Source organism: Dendrobates tinctorius, unplaced genomic scaffold, assembly GCF_039654945.1.
Source record: "Dendrobates tinctorius isolate UK_male_01 unplaced genomic scaffold, ASM3965494v1 ptg000151l, whole genome shotgun sequence".
Lineage (NCBI taxonomy): Eukaryota > Metazoa > Chordata > Amphibia > Anura > Dendrobatidae > Dendrobates > Dendrobates tinctorius.
The window spans coordinates 29,384,525-29,400,521 of NW_027361818.1; positions in this window are offsets into that span (position 1 = coordinate 29,384,525).

Below are 15,997 nucleotides of genomic sequence, written 5' to 3' on the forward strand. Positions count from 1 at the left end.
CACCGACCTCCACCCGCAGAGCCGCACTCCACATAGAGAATAATGGAGCCTCCAGCACCGACCTCCACCCGCAGAGCCGCACTCCACATAGAGAATAATGGAGCCTCCAGCACCGACCTCCACCCGCAGAGCCGCACTCCACATAGAGAATAATGGAGCCTCCAGCACCGACCTCCACCCGCAGAGCCACACTCCACATAGAGAATAATGGAGCCTCCAGCACCGACCTCCACCCGCAGAGCCGCACTCCACATAGAGAATAATGGAGCCTCCAGCACCGACCTCCACCCGCAGAGCCGCACTCCACATAGAGAATAATGGAGCCTCCGGCACCGACCTCCACCCGCAGAGCCGCACTCCACATAGAGAATAATGGAGCCTCCAGCACCGACCTCCACCCGCAGAGCCACACTCCACATAGAGAATAATGGAGCCTCCAGCACTGACCTCCACCCGCAGAGCCACACTCCACATAGAGAATAATGGAGCCTCCAGCACCGACCTCCACCCGCAGAGCCACACTCCACATAGAGAATAATGGAACCTCCAGCACCGACCTCCACCCGCAGAGCCGCACTCCACATAGAGAATAATGGAGCCTCCAGCACCGACCTCCACCCGCAGAGCCGCACTCCACATAGAGAATAATGGAGCCTCCGGCACCGACCTCCACCCGCAGAGCCGCACTCCACATACAGAATAATGGAGCCTCCAGCACCGACCTCCACCCGCAGAGCCACACTCCACATAGAGAATAATGGAGCCTCCAGCACCGACCTCCACCCGCAGAGCCACACTCCACATAGAGAATAATGGAGCCTCCAGCACCGACCTCCACCCGCAGAGCCACACTCCACATAGAGAATAATGGAACCTCCAGCACCGACCTCCACCCGCAGAGCCACACTCCACATAGAGAATAATGGAGCCTCCAGCACCGACCTCCACCCGCAGAGCCGCACTCCACATAGAGAATAATGGAGCCTCCAGCACCGACCTCCACCCGCACTCCACATAGAGAATAATGGAGCCTCCAGCACCGACCTCCACCCGCAGAGCCGCACTCCACATAGAGAATAATGGAGCCTCCAGCACCAACCTCCACCCGCACTCCACATAGAGAATAATGGAGCCTCCAGCACCGACCTCCACCCGCAGAGCCGCACTCCACATAGAGAATAATGGAGCCTCCACCACCTACCTCCACCCGCAGAGCCGCACTCCACATAGAGAATAATGGAGCCTCCAGCACCGACCTCCACCCGCAGAGCCGCACTCCACATAGAGAATAATGGAGCCTCCAGCACCGACCTCCACCCGCAAAGCCACACTCCACATAGAGAATAATGTTGCCTCCAGCACCGACCTCCACCCGCAGAGCCGCAATCCACATAGAGAATAATGGAGCCTCCAGCACCGACCTCCACCCGCAGAGCCGCACTCCACATAGAGAATAATGGAGCCTCCAGCACCTACCTCCACCCGCAGAGCCGCACTCCACATAGAGAATAATGGAGCCTCCAGCACCGACCTCCACCCGCAGAGCCGCACTCCACATAGAGAATAATGGAGCCTCCAGCACTGACCTCCACCCGCAGAGCCGCACTCCACATAGAGAATAATGGAGCCTCCAGCACCGACCTCCACCCGCAGAGCCGCACTCCACATAGAGAATAATGGAGCCTCCAGCACCGACCTCCACCCGCAGAGCCGCACTCCACATAGAGAATAATGGAGCCTCCAGCACCGACCTCCACCCGCAGAGCCGCACTCCACATAGAGAATAATGGAGCCTCCAGCACCGACCTCCACCCGCAGAGCCGCACTCCACATAGAGAATAATGGAGCCTCCAGCACTGACCTCCACCCGCAGAGCCGCACTCCACATACAGAATAATGGAGCCTCCAGCACCGACCTCCACCCGCAGAGCCGCACTCCACATAGAGAATAATGGAGCCTCCAGCACCGACCTCCACCCGCAGAGCCGCACTCCACATAGAGAATAATGGAGCCTCCAGCACTGACCTCCACCCGCAGAGCCGCACTCCACATAGAGAATAATGGAGCCTCCAGCACTGACCTCCACCCGCAGAGCCGCACTCCACATAGAGAATAATGGAGCCTCCAGCACCGACCTCCACCCACAGAGCCGCACTTCACATAGAGAATAATGGAGCCTCCAGCACCGACCTCCACCCACACTCCACATAGAGAATAATGGAGCCTCCAGCACTGACCTCCACCCGCAGAGCCGCACTCCACATAGAGAATAATGGGGCCTCCAGCACCGACCTCCACCCGCAGAGCCACACTCCACATAGAGAATAATGGAGCCTCCAGCACCGACCTCCACCCGCAGAGCCGCACTCCACATAGAGAATAATGGAGCCTCCAGCACCGACCTCCACCCGCAGAGCCGCACTCCACATAGAGAATAATGGAGCCTCCAGCACCGACCTCCACCCGCAGAGCCGCACTCCACATAGAGAATAATGGAGCCTCCAGCACCGACCTCCACCCGCAGAGCCGCACTCCACATAGAGAATAATGGAGCCTCCAGCACCGACCTCCACCCGCAGAGCCGCCCTCCACATAGAGAATAATGGAGCCTCCAGCACCGACCTCCACCCGCAGAGCCGCACTCCACATAGAGAATAATGGAGCCTCCAGCACCGACCTCCACCCGCACTCCACATAGAGAATAATGGGGCCTCCAGCACCGACCTCCACCCGCAGAGCCGTACTCCACATAGAGAATAATGGAGCCTCCAGCACCGACCTCCACCCGCACTCCACATAGAGAATAATGGGGCCTCCAGCACCGACCTCCACCCGCAGAGCCGCACTCCACATAGAGAATAATGGAGCCTCCAGCACCGACCTCCACCCGCAGAGCCGCACTCCACATACAGAATAATGGGGCCTCCAGCACCGACCTCCACCCGCAGAGCCGCACTCCACATAGAGAATAATGGAGCCTCCAGCACCGACCTCCACCCGCACTCCACATAGAGAATAATGGGGCCTCCAGCACCGACCTCCACCCGCAGAGCCGTACTCCACATAGAGAATAATGGAGCCTCCAGCACCAACCTCCACCCGCAGAGCCGCACTCCACATAGAGAATAATGGAGCCTCCAGCACTGACCTCCACCCGCAGAGCCGCACTCCACATACAGAATAATGGGGCCTCCAGCACCGACCTCCACCCGCAGAGCCGCACTCCACATAGAGAATAATGGAGCCTCCAGCACCGACCTCCACCCACACTCCACATAGAGAATAATGGAGCCTCCAGCACCGACCTCCACCCGCACTCCACATAGAGAATAATGGGGCCTCCAGCACCGACCTCCACCCACAGAGCCGCACTTCACATAGAGAATAATGGAGCCTCCAGCACCGACCTCCACCCGCACTCCACATAGAGAATAATGGAGCCTCCAGCACCGACCTCCACCCGCAGAGCCGCACTCCACATAGAGAATAATGGAGCCTCCAGCACCGACCTCCACCCGCAGAGCCGCACTCCACAAAGAGAATAATGGAGCCTCCAGCACCGACCTCCACCCGCAGAGCCGCACTCCACATAGAGAATAATGGAGCCTCCAGCACCGACCTCCACCCGCAGAGCCGCACTCCACATAGAGAATAATGGAGCCTCCAGCACCGACCTCCACCCGCAGAGCCGCACTCCACAAAGAGAATAATGGAGCCTCCAGCACCGACCTCCACCCGCAGAGCCGCACTCCACATAGAGAATAATGGGGCCTCCAGCACTGACCTCCACCCGCAGAGCCGCACTCCACATAGAGAATAATGGAGCCTCCGGCACCGACCTCCACCCGCAGAGCCGCACTCCACATACAGAATAATGGGGCCTCCAGCACCGACCTCCACCCGCAGAGCCGCACTCCACATAGAGAATAATGGAGCCTCCAGCACTGACCTCCACCCGCAGAGCCGCACTCCACATACAGAATAATGGAGCCTCCAGCACTGACCTCCACTGCACTCCACATAGAGAATAATGGGGCCTCCAGCACCGACCTCCACCCGCAGAGCCGCACTCCACATAGAGAATAATGGGGCCTCCAGCACCGACCTCCACCCGCAGAGCCGCACTCCACATAGAGAATAATGGAGCCTCCAGCACCGACCTCCACTGCACTCCACATAGAGAATAATGGGGCCTCCAGCACCGACCTCCACCCGCAGAGCCGCACTCCACATAGAGAATAATGGGGCCTCCAGCACCGACCTCCACCCGCAGAGCCGCACTCCACATACAGAATAATGGAGCCTCCAGCACTGACCTCCACTGCACTCCACATAGAGAATAATGGGGCCTCCAGCACCGACCTCCACCCGCAGAGCCGCACTCCACATAGAGAATAATGGGGCCTCCAGCACCGACCTCCACCCACAGAGCCGCACTTCACATAGAGAATAATGGAGCCTCCAGCACCGACCTCCACCCGCACTCCACATAGAGAATAATGGAGCCTCCAGCACCGACCTCCACCCGCAGAGCCGCACTCCACATAGAGAATAATGGAGCCTCCAGCACCGACCTCCACCCGCAGAGCCGCACTCCACAAAGAGAATAATGGAGCCTCCAGCACCGACCTCCACCCGCAGAGCCGCACTCCACATAGAGAATAATGGAGCCTCCAGCACCGACCTCCACCCGCAGAGCCGCACTCCACATAGAGAATAATGGAGCCTCCAGCACCGACCTCCACCCGCAGAGCCGCACTCCACAAAGAGAATAATGGAGCCTCCAGCACCGACCTCCACCCGCAGAGCCGCACTCCACATAGAGAATAATGGGGCCTCCAGCACTGACCTCCACCCGCAGAGCCGCACTCCAAATAGAGAATAATGGAGCCTCCGGCACCGACCTCCACCCGCAGAGCCGCACTCCACATAGAGAATAATGGAGCCTCCGGCACCGACCTCCACCCGCAGAGCCGCACTCCACATACAGAATAATGGGGCCTCCAGCACCGACCTCCACCCGCAGAGCCGCACTCCACATAGAGAATAATGGGGCCTCCAGCACCGACCTCCACCCGCAGAGCCGCACTCCACATAGAGAATAATGGAGCCTCCAGCACCGACCTCCACCCGCAGAGCCGCACTCCACATAGAGAATAATGGGGCCTCCAGCACTGACCTCCACCCGCAGAGCCGCACTCCACATAGAGAATAATGGAGCCTCCGGCACCGACCTCCACCCGCAGAGCCACACTCCACATAGAGAATAATGGGGCCTCCAGCACCGACCTCCACCCGCAGAGCCACACTCCACATAGAGAATAATGGGGCCTCCAGCACCGACCTCCACCCGCAGAGCCGCACTCCACATACAGAATAATGGGGCCTCCAGCACCGACCTCCACCCGCAGAGCCGCACTCCACATAGAGAATAATGGAGCCTCCAGCACTGACCTCCACCCGCAGAGCCGCACTCCACATACAGAATAATGGAGCCTCCAGCACCGACCTCCACTGCACTCCACATAGAGAATAATGGGGCCTCCAGCACCGACCTCCACCCGCAGAGCCGCACTCCACATAGAGAATAATGGGGCCTCCAGCACCGACCTCCACCCGCAGAGCCGCACTCCACATAGAGAATAATGGGGCCTCCAGCACCGACCTCCACCCGCAGAGCCGCACTCCACATAGAGAATGGAGCCTCCAGCACCGACCTCCACCCGCACTCCACATAGAGAATAATGGGGCCTCCAGCACCGACCTCCACCCACAGAGCCGCACTTCACATAGAGAATAATGGAGCCTCCAGCACCGACCTCCACCCGCACTCCACATAGAGAATAATGGAGCCTCCAGCACCGACCTCCACCCGCAGAGCCGCACTCCACATAGAGAATAATGGAGCCTCCAGCACCGACCTCCACCCGCAGAGCCGCACTCCACAAAGAGAATAATGGAGCCTCCAGCACCGACCTCCACCCGCAGAGCCGCACTCCACATAGAGAATAATGGAGCCTCCAGCACCGACCTCCACCCGCAGAGCCGCACTCCACATAGAGAATAATGGAGCCTCCAGCACCGACCTCCACCCGCAGAGCCGCACTCCACAAAGAGAATAATGGAGCCTCCAGCACCGACCTCCACCCGCAGAGCCGCACTCCACATAGAGAATAATGGGGCCTCCAGCACTGACCTCCACCCGCAGAGCCGCACTCCACATAGAGAATAATGGAGCCTCCAGCACCGACCTCCACCCGCAGAGCCGCACTCCACATAGAGAATAATGGAGCCTCCAGCACCGACCTCCACCAGCAGAGACGCACTCCACAAAGAGAATAATGGAGCCTCCAGCACCGACCTCCACCCGCAGAGCCGCACTCCACATAGAGAATAATGGAGCCTCCAGCACCGACCTCCACCCGCAGAGCCACACTCCACATAGAGAATAATGGAGCCTCCAGCACCGACCTCCACCCGCAGAGCCACACTCCACATAGAGAATAATGGAGCCTCCAGCACCGACCTCCACCCGCAGAGCCACACTCCACATAGAGAATAATGGAGCCTCCAGCACCGACCTCCACCCGCAGAGCCGCACTCCACATAGAGAATAATGGAGCCTCCAGCACCGACCTCCACCCGCAGAGCCGCACTCCACAAAGAGAATAATGGAGCCTCCAGCACCGACCTCCACCCGCAGAGCCGCACTCCACATAGAGAATAATGGGGCCTCCAGCACTGACCTCCACCCGCAGAGCCGCACTCCACATAGAGAATAATGGAGCCTCCAGCACCGACCTCCACCCGCACTCCACATAGAGAATAATGGGGCCTCCAGCACCGACCTCCACCCACAGAGCCGCACTTCACATAGAGAATAATGGAGCCTCCAGCACCGACCTCCACCCGCACTCCACATAGAGAATAATGGAGCCTCCAGCACCGACCTCCACCCGCAGAGCCGCACTCCACATAGAGAATAATGGAGCCTCCAGCACCGACCTCCACCCGCAGAGCCGCACTCCACAAAGAGAATAATGGAGCCTCCAGCACCGACCTCCACCCGCAGAGCCGCACTCCACATAGAGAATAATGGAGCCTCCAGCACCGACCTCCACCCGCAGAGCCGCACTCCACATAGAGAATAATGGAGCCTCCAGCACCGACCTCCACCCGCAGAGCCGCACTCCACAAAGAGAATAATGGAGCCTCCAGCACCGACCTCCACCCGCAGAGCCGCACTCCACATAGAGAATAATGGGGCCTCCAGCACTGACCTCCACCCGCAGAGCCGCACTCCAAATAGAGAATAATGGAGCCTCCGGCACCGACCTCCACCCGCAGAGCCGCACTCCACATAGAGAATAATGGAGCCTCCGGCACCGACCTCCACCCGCAGAGCCGCACTCCACATACAGAATAATGGGGCCTCCAGCACCGACCTCCACCCGCAGAGCCGCACTCCACATAGAGAATAATGGGGCCTCCAGCACCGACCTCCACCCGCAGAGCCGCACTCCACATAGAGAATAATGGAGCCTCCAGCACCGACCTCCACCCGCAGAGCCGCACTCCACATAGAGAATAATGGGGCCTCCAGCACTGACCTCCACCCGCAGAGCCGCACTCCACATAGAGAATAATGGAGCCTCCGGCACCGACCTCCACCCGCAGAGCCGCACTCCACATACAGAATAATGGAGCCTCCAGCACCGACCTCCACTGCACTCCACATAGAGAATAATGGGGCCTCCAGCACCGACCTCCACCCGCAGAGCCGCACTCCACATAGAGAATAATGGGGCCTCCAGCACCGACCTCCACCCGCAGAGCCGCACTCCACATAGAGAATAATGGGGCCTCCAGCACCGACCTCCACCCGCAGAGCCGCACTCCACATAGAGAATGGAGCCTCCAGCACCGACCTCCACCCGCACTCCACATAGAGAATAATGGGGCCTCCAGCACCGACCTCCACCCACAGAGCCGCACTTCACATAGAGAATAATGGAGCCTCCAGCACCGACCTCCACCCGCACTCCACATAGAGAATAATGGAGCCTCCAGCACCGACCTCCACCCGCAGAGCCGCACTCCACATAGAGAATAATGGAGCCTCCAGCACCGACCTCCACCCGCAGAGCCGCACTCCACAAAGAGAATAATGGAGCCTCCAGCACCGACCTCCACCCGCAGAGCCGCACTCCACATAGAGAATAATGGAGCCTCCAGCACCGACCTCCACCCGCAGAGCCGCACTCCACATAGAGAATAATGGAGCCTCCAGCACCGACCTCCACCCGCAGAGCCGCACTCCACAAAGAGAATAATGGAGCCTCCAGCACCGACCTCCACCCGCAGAGCCGCACTCCACATAGAGAATAATGGGGCCTCCAGCACTGACCTCCACCCGCAGAGCCGCACTCCACATAGAGAATAATGGAGCCTCCAGCACCGACCTCCACCCGCAGAGCCGCACTCCACATAGAGAATAATGGAGCCTCCAGCACCGACCTCCACCCGCAGAGCCGCACTCCACAAAGAGAATAATGGAGCCTCCAGCACCGACCTCCACCCGCAGAGCCGCACTCCACATAGAGAATAATGGAGCCTCCAGCACCGACCTCCACCCGCAGAGCCACACTCCACATAGAGAATAATGGAGCCTCCAGCACCGACCTCCACCCGCAGAGCCACACTCCACATAGAGAATAATGGAGCCTCCAGCACCGACCTCCACCCGCAGAGCCACACTCCACATAGAGAATAATGGAGCCTCCAGCACCGACCTCCACCCGCAGAGCCGCACTCCACATAGAGAATAATGGAGCCTCCAGCACCGACCTCCACCCGCAGAGCCGCACTCCACAAAGAGAATAATGGAGCCTCCAGCACCGACCTCCACCCGCAGAGCCGCACTCCACATAGAGAATAATGGGGCCTCCAGCACTGACCTCCACCCGCAGAGCCGCACTCCACATAGAGAATAATGGAGCCTCCGGCACCGACCTCCACCCGCAGAGCCACACTCCACATACAGAATAATGGAGCCTCCAGCACCGACCTCCACCCGCAGAGCCGCACTCCACATAGAGAATAATGGAGCCTCCAGCACCGACCTCCACCCGCAGAGCCGCACTCCACATAGAGAATAATGGAGCCTCCGGCACCGACCTCCACCCGCAGAGCCGCACTCCACATAGAGAATAATGGAGCCTCCGGCACCGACCTCCACCCGCAGAGCCACACTCCACATACAGAATAATGGAGCCTCCAGCACCGACCTCCACCCGCAGAGCCGCACTCCACATAGAGAATAATGGAGCCTCCAGCACCGACCTCCACCCGCAGAGCCCCACTCCACATAGAGAATAATGGAGCCTCCAGCACCGACCTCCACCCGCAGAGCCGCACTCCACAAAGAGAATAATGGAGCCTCCAGCACCGACCTCCACCCGCAGAGCCGCACTCCACATAGAGAATAATGGAGCCTCCAGCACCGACCTCCACCCGCAGAGCCGCACTCCACAAAGAGAATAATGGAGCCTCCAGCACCGACCTCCACCCGCAGAGCCGCACTCCACATAGAGAATAATGGAGCCTCCAGCACCGACCTCCACCCGCAGAGCCACACTCCACATAGAGAATAATGGAGCCTCCAGCACCGACCTCCACCCGCACTCCACATAGAGAATAATGGGGCCTCCAGCACCGACCTCCACCCGCAGAGCCGCACTCCACATAGAGAATAATGGAGCCTCCAGCACCGACCTCCACCCGCAGAGCCGCACTCCACATACAGAATAATGGGGCCTCCAGCACCGACCTCCACCCGCAGAGCCGCACTCCACATAGAGAATAATGGAGCCTCCAGCACCGACCTCCACCCGCACTCCACATAGAGAATAATGGGGCCTCCAGCACCGACCTCCACCCGCAGAGCCGTACTCCACATAGAGAATAATGGAGCCTCCAGCACCAACCTCCACCCGCAGAGCCGCACTCCACATAGAGAATAATGGAGCCTCCAGCACTGACCTCCACCCGCAGAGCCGCACTCCACATACAGAATAATGGGGCCTCCAGCACCGACCTCCACCCGCAGAGCCGCACTCCACATAGAGAATAATGGAGCCTCCAGCACCGACCTCCACCCACACTCCACATAGAGAATAATGGAGCCTCCAGCACCGACCTCCACCCGCACTCCACATAGAGAATAATGGGGCCTCCAGCACCGACCTCCACCCACAGAGCCGCACTTCACATAGAGAATAATGGAGCCTCCAGCACCGACCTCCACCCGCACTCCACATAGAGAATAATGGAGCCTCCAGCACCGACCTCCACCCGCAGAGCCGCACTCCACATAGAGAATAATGGAGCCTCCAGCACCGACCTCCACCCGCAGAGCCGCACTCCACAAAGAGAATAATGGAGCCTCCAGCACCGACCTCCACCCGCAGAGCCGCACTCCACATAGAGAATAATGGAGCCTCCAGCACCGACCTCCACCCGCAGAGCCGCACTCCACATAGAGAATAATGGAGCCTCCAGCACCGACCTCCACCCGCAGAGCCGCACTCCACAAAGAGAATAATGGAGCCTCCAGCACCGACCTCCACCCGCAGAGCCGCACTCCACATAGAGAATAATGGGGCCTCCAGCACTGACCTCCACCCGCAGAGCCGCACTCCACATAGAGAATAATGGAGCCTCCGGCACCGACCTCCACCCGCAGAGCCGCACTCCACATACAGAATAATGGGGCCTCCAGCACCGACCTCCACCCGCAGAGCCGCACTCCACATAGAGAATAATGGAGCCTCCAGCACTGACCTCCACCCGCAGAGCCGCACTCCACATAGAGAATAATGGAGCCTCCAGCACTGACCTCCACCCGCAGAGCCGCACTCCACATACAGAATAATGGGGCCTCCAGCACCGACCTCCACCCGCAGAGCCGCACTCCACATAGAGAATAATGGAGCCTCCAGCACCGACCTCCACCCACACTCCACATAGAGAATAATGGAGCCTCCAGCACCGACCTCCACCCGCACTCCACATAGAGAATAATGGGGCCTCCAGCACCGACCTCCACCCACAGAGCCGCACTTCACATAGAGAATAATGGAGCCTCCAGCACCGACCTCCACCCGCACTCCACATAGAGAATAATGGAGCCTCCAGCACCGACCTCCACCCGCAGAGCCGCACTCCACATAGAGAATAATGGAGCCTCCAGCACCGACCTCCACCCGCAGAGCCGCACTCCACAAAGAGAATAATGGAGCCTCCAGCACCGACCTCCACCCGCAGAGCCGCACTCCACATAGAGAATAATGGAGCCTCCAGCACCGACCTCCACCCGCAGAGCCGCACTCCACATAGAGAATAATGGAGCCTCCAGCACCGAACTCCACCCGCAGAGCCGCACTCCACAAAGAGAATAATGGAGCCTCCAGCACCGACCTCCACCCGCAGAGCCGCACTCCACATAGAGAATAATGGGGCCTCCAGCACTGACCTCCACCCGCAGAGCCGCACTCCACATAGAGAATAATGGAGCCTCCGGCACCGACCTCCACCCGCAGAGCCGCACTCCACATACAGAATAATGGGGCCTCCAGCACCGACCTCCACCCGCAGAGCCGCACTCCACATAGAGAATAATGGAGCCTCCAGCACTGACCTCCACCCGCAGAGCCGCACTCCACATACAGAATAATGGAGCCTCCAGCACTGACCTCCACTGCACTCCACATAGAGAATAATGGGGCCTCCAGCACCGACCTCCACCCGCAGAGCCGCACTCCACATAGAGAATAATGGGGCCTCCAGCACCGACCTCCACCCGCAGAGCCGCACTCCACATAGAGAATAATGGAGCCTCCAGCACCGACCTCCACTGCACTCCACATAGAGAATAATGGGGCCTCCAGCACCGACCTCCACCCGCAGAGCCGCACTCCACATAGAGAATAATGGGGCCTCCAGCACCGACCTCCACCCGCAGAGCCGCACTCCACATACAGAATAATGGAGCCTCCAGCACTGACCTCCACTGCACTCCACATAGAGAATAATGGGGCCTCCAGCACCGACCTCCACCCGCAGAGCCGCACTCCACATAGAGAATAATGGGGCCTCCAGCACCGACCTCCACCCACAGAGCCGCACTTCACATAGAGAATAATGGAGCCTCCAGCACCGACCTCCACCCGCACTCCACATAGAGAATAATGGAGCCTCCAGCACCGACCTCCACCCGCAGAGCCGCACTCCACATAGAGAATAATGGAGCCTCCAGCACCGACCTCCACCCGCAGAGCCGCACTCCACAAAGAGAATAATGGAGCCTCCAGCACCGACCTCCACCCGCAGAGCCGCACTCCACATAGAGAATAATGGAGCCTCCAGCACCGACCTCCACCCGCAGAGCCGCACTCCACATAGAGAATAATGGAGCCTCCAGCACCGACCTCCACCCGCAGAGCCGCACTCCACAAAGAGAATAATGGAGCCTCCAGCACCGACCTCCACCCGCAGAGCCGCACTCCACATAGAGAATAATGGGGCCTCCAGCACTGACCTCCACCCGCAGAGCCGCACTCCAAATAGAGAATAATGGAGCCTCCGGCACCGACCTCCACCCGCAGAGCCGCACTCCACATAGAGAATAATGGAGCCTCCGGCACCGACCTCCACCCGCAGAGCCGCACTCCACATACAGAATAATGGGGCCTCCAGCACCGACCTCCACCCGCAGAGCCGCACTCCACATAGAGAATAATGGGGCCTCCAGCACCGACCTCCACCCGCAGAGCCGCACTCCACATAGAGAATAATGGAGCCTCCAGCACCGACCTCCACCCGCAGAGCCGCACTCCACATAGAGAATAATGGGGCCTCCAGCACTGACCTCCACCCGCAGAGCCGCACTCCACATAGAGAATAATGGAGCCTCCGGCACCGACCTCCACCCGCAGAGCCGCACTCCACATACAGAATAATGGGGCCTCCAGCACCGACCTCCACCCGCAGAGCCGCACTCCACATAGAGAATAATGGAGCCTCCAGCACTGACCTCCACCCGCAGAGCCGCACTCCACATACAGAATAATGGAGCCTCCAGCACCGACCTCCACTGCACTCCACATAGAGAATAATGGGGCCTCCAGCACCGACCTCCACCCGCAGAGCCGCACTCCACATAGAGAATAATGGGGCCTCCAGCACCGACCTCCACCCGCAGAGCCGCACTCCACATAGAGAATAATGGGGCCTCCAGCACCGACCTCCACCCGCAGAGCCGCACTCCACATAGAGAATGGAGCCTCCAGCACCGACCTCCACCCGCACTCCACATAGAGAATAATGGGGCCTCCAGCACCGACCTCCACCCACAGAGCCGCACTTCACATAGAGAATAATGGAGCCTCCAGCACCGACCTCCACCCGCACTCCACATAGAGAATAATGGAGCCTCCAGCACCGACCTCCACCCGCAGAGCCGCACTCCACATAGAGAATAATGGAGCCTCCAGCACCGACCTCCACCCGCAGAGCCGCACTCCACAAAGAGAATAATGGAGCCTCCAGCACCGACCTCCACCCGCAGAGCCGCACTCCACATAGAGAATAATGGAGCCTCCAGCACCGACCTCCACCCGCAGAGCCGCACTCCACATAGAGAATAATGGAGCCTCCAGCACCGACCTCCACCCGCAGAGCCGCACTCCACAAAGAGAATAATGGAGCCTCCAGCACCGACCTCCACCCGCAGAGCCGCACTCCACATAGAGAATAATGGGGCCTCCAGCACTGACCTCCACCCGCAGAGCCGCACTCCACATAGAGAATAATGGAGCCTCCAGCACCGACCTCCACCCGCAGAGCCGCACTCCACATAGAGAATAATGGAGCCTCCAGCACCGACCTCCACCAGCAGAGACGCACTCCACAAAGAGAATAATGGAGCCTCCAGCACCGACCTCCACCCGCAGAGCCGCACTCCACATAGAGAATAATGGAGCCTCCAGCACCGACCTCCACCCGCAGAGCCACACTCCACATAGAGAATAATGGAGCCTCCAGCACCGACCTCCACCCGCAGAGCCACACTCCACATAGAGAATAATGGAGCCTCCAGCACCGACCTCCACCCGCAGAGCCACACTCCACATAGAGAATAATGGAGCCTCCAGCACCGACCTCCACCCGCAGAGCCGCACTCCACATAGAGAATAATGGAGCCTCCAGCACCGACCTCCACCCGCAGAGCCGCACTCCACAAAGAGAATAATGGAGCCTCCAGCACCGACCTCCACCCGCAGAGCCGCACTCCACATAGAGAATAATGGGGCCTCCAGCACTGACCTCCACCCGCAGAGCCGCACTCCACATAGAGAATAATGGAGCCTCCAGCACCGACCTCCACCCGCACTCCACATAGAGAATAATGGGGCCTCCAGCACCGACCTCCACCCACAGAGCCGCACTTCACATAGAGAATAATGGAGCCTCCAGCACCGACCTCCACCCGCACTCCACATAGAGAATAATGGAGCCTCCAGCACCGACCTCCACCCGCAGAGCCGCACTCCACATAGAGAATAATGGAGCCTCCAGCACCGACCTCCACCCGCAGAGCCGCACTCCACAAAGAGAATAATGGAGCCTCCAGCACCGACCTCCACCCGCAGAGCCGCACTCCACATAGAGAATAATGGAGCCTCCAGCACCGACCTCCACCCGCAGAGCCGCACTCCACATAGAGAATAATGGAGCCTCCAGCACCGACCTCCACCCGCAGAGCCGCACTCCACAAAGAGAATAATGGAGCCTCCAGCACCGACCTCCACCCGCAGAGCCGCACTCCACATAGAGAATAATGGGGCCTCCAGCACTGACCTCCACCCGCAGAGCCGCACTCCAAATAGAGAATAATGGAGCCTCCGGCACCGACCTCCACCCGCAGAGCCGCACTCCACATAGAGAATAATGGAGCCTCCGGCACCGACCTCCACCCGCAGAGCCGCACTCCACATACAGAATAATGGGGCCTCCAGCACCGACCTCCACCCGCAGAGCCGCACTCCACATAGAGAATAATGGGGCCTCCAGCACCGACCTCCACCCGCAGAGCCGCACTCCACATAGAGAATAATGGAGCCTCCAGCACCGACCTCCACCCGCAGAGCCGCACTCCACATAGAGAATAATGGGGCCTCCAGCACTGACCTCCACCCGCAGAGCCGCACTCCACATAGAGAATAATGGAGCCTCCGGCACCGACCTCCACCCGCAGAGCCGCACTCCACATACAGAATAATGGAGCCTCCAGCACCGACCTCCACTGCACTCCACATAGAGAATAATGGGGCCTCCAGCACCGACCTCCACCCGCAGAGCCGCACTCCACATAGAGAATAATGGAGCCTCCGGCACCGACCTCCACCCGCAGAGCCGCACTCCACATACAGAATAATGGAGCCTCCAGCACCGACCTCCACTGCACTCCACATAGAGAATAATGGGGCCTCCAGCACCGACCTCCACCCGCAGAGCCGCACTCCACATAGAGAATAATGGGGCCTCCAGCACCGACCTCCACCCGCAGAGCCGCACTCCACATAGAGAATAATGGGGCCTCCAGCACCGACCTCCACCCGCAGAGCCGCACTCCACATAGAGAATGGAGCCTCCAGCACCGACCTCCACCCGCACTCCACATAGAGAATAATGGGGCCTCCAGCACCGACCTCCACCCACAGAGCCGCACTTCACATAGAGAATAATGGAGCCTCCAGCACCGACCTCCACCCGCACTCCACATAGAGAATAATGGAGCCTCCAGCACCGACCTCCACCCGCAGAGCCGCACTCCACATAGAGAATAATGGAGCCTCCAGCACCGACCTCCACCCGCAGAGCCGCACTCCACAAAGAGAATAATGGAGCCTCCAGCACCGACCTCCACCCGCAGAG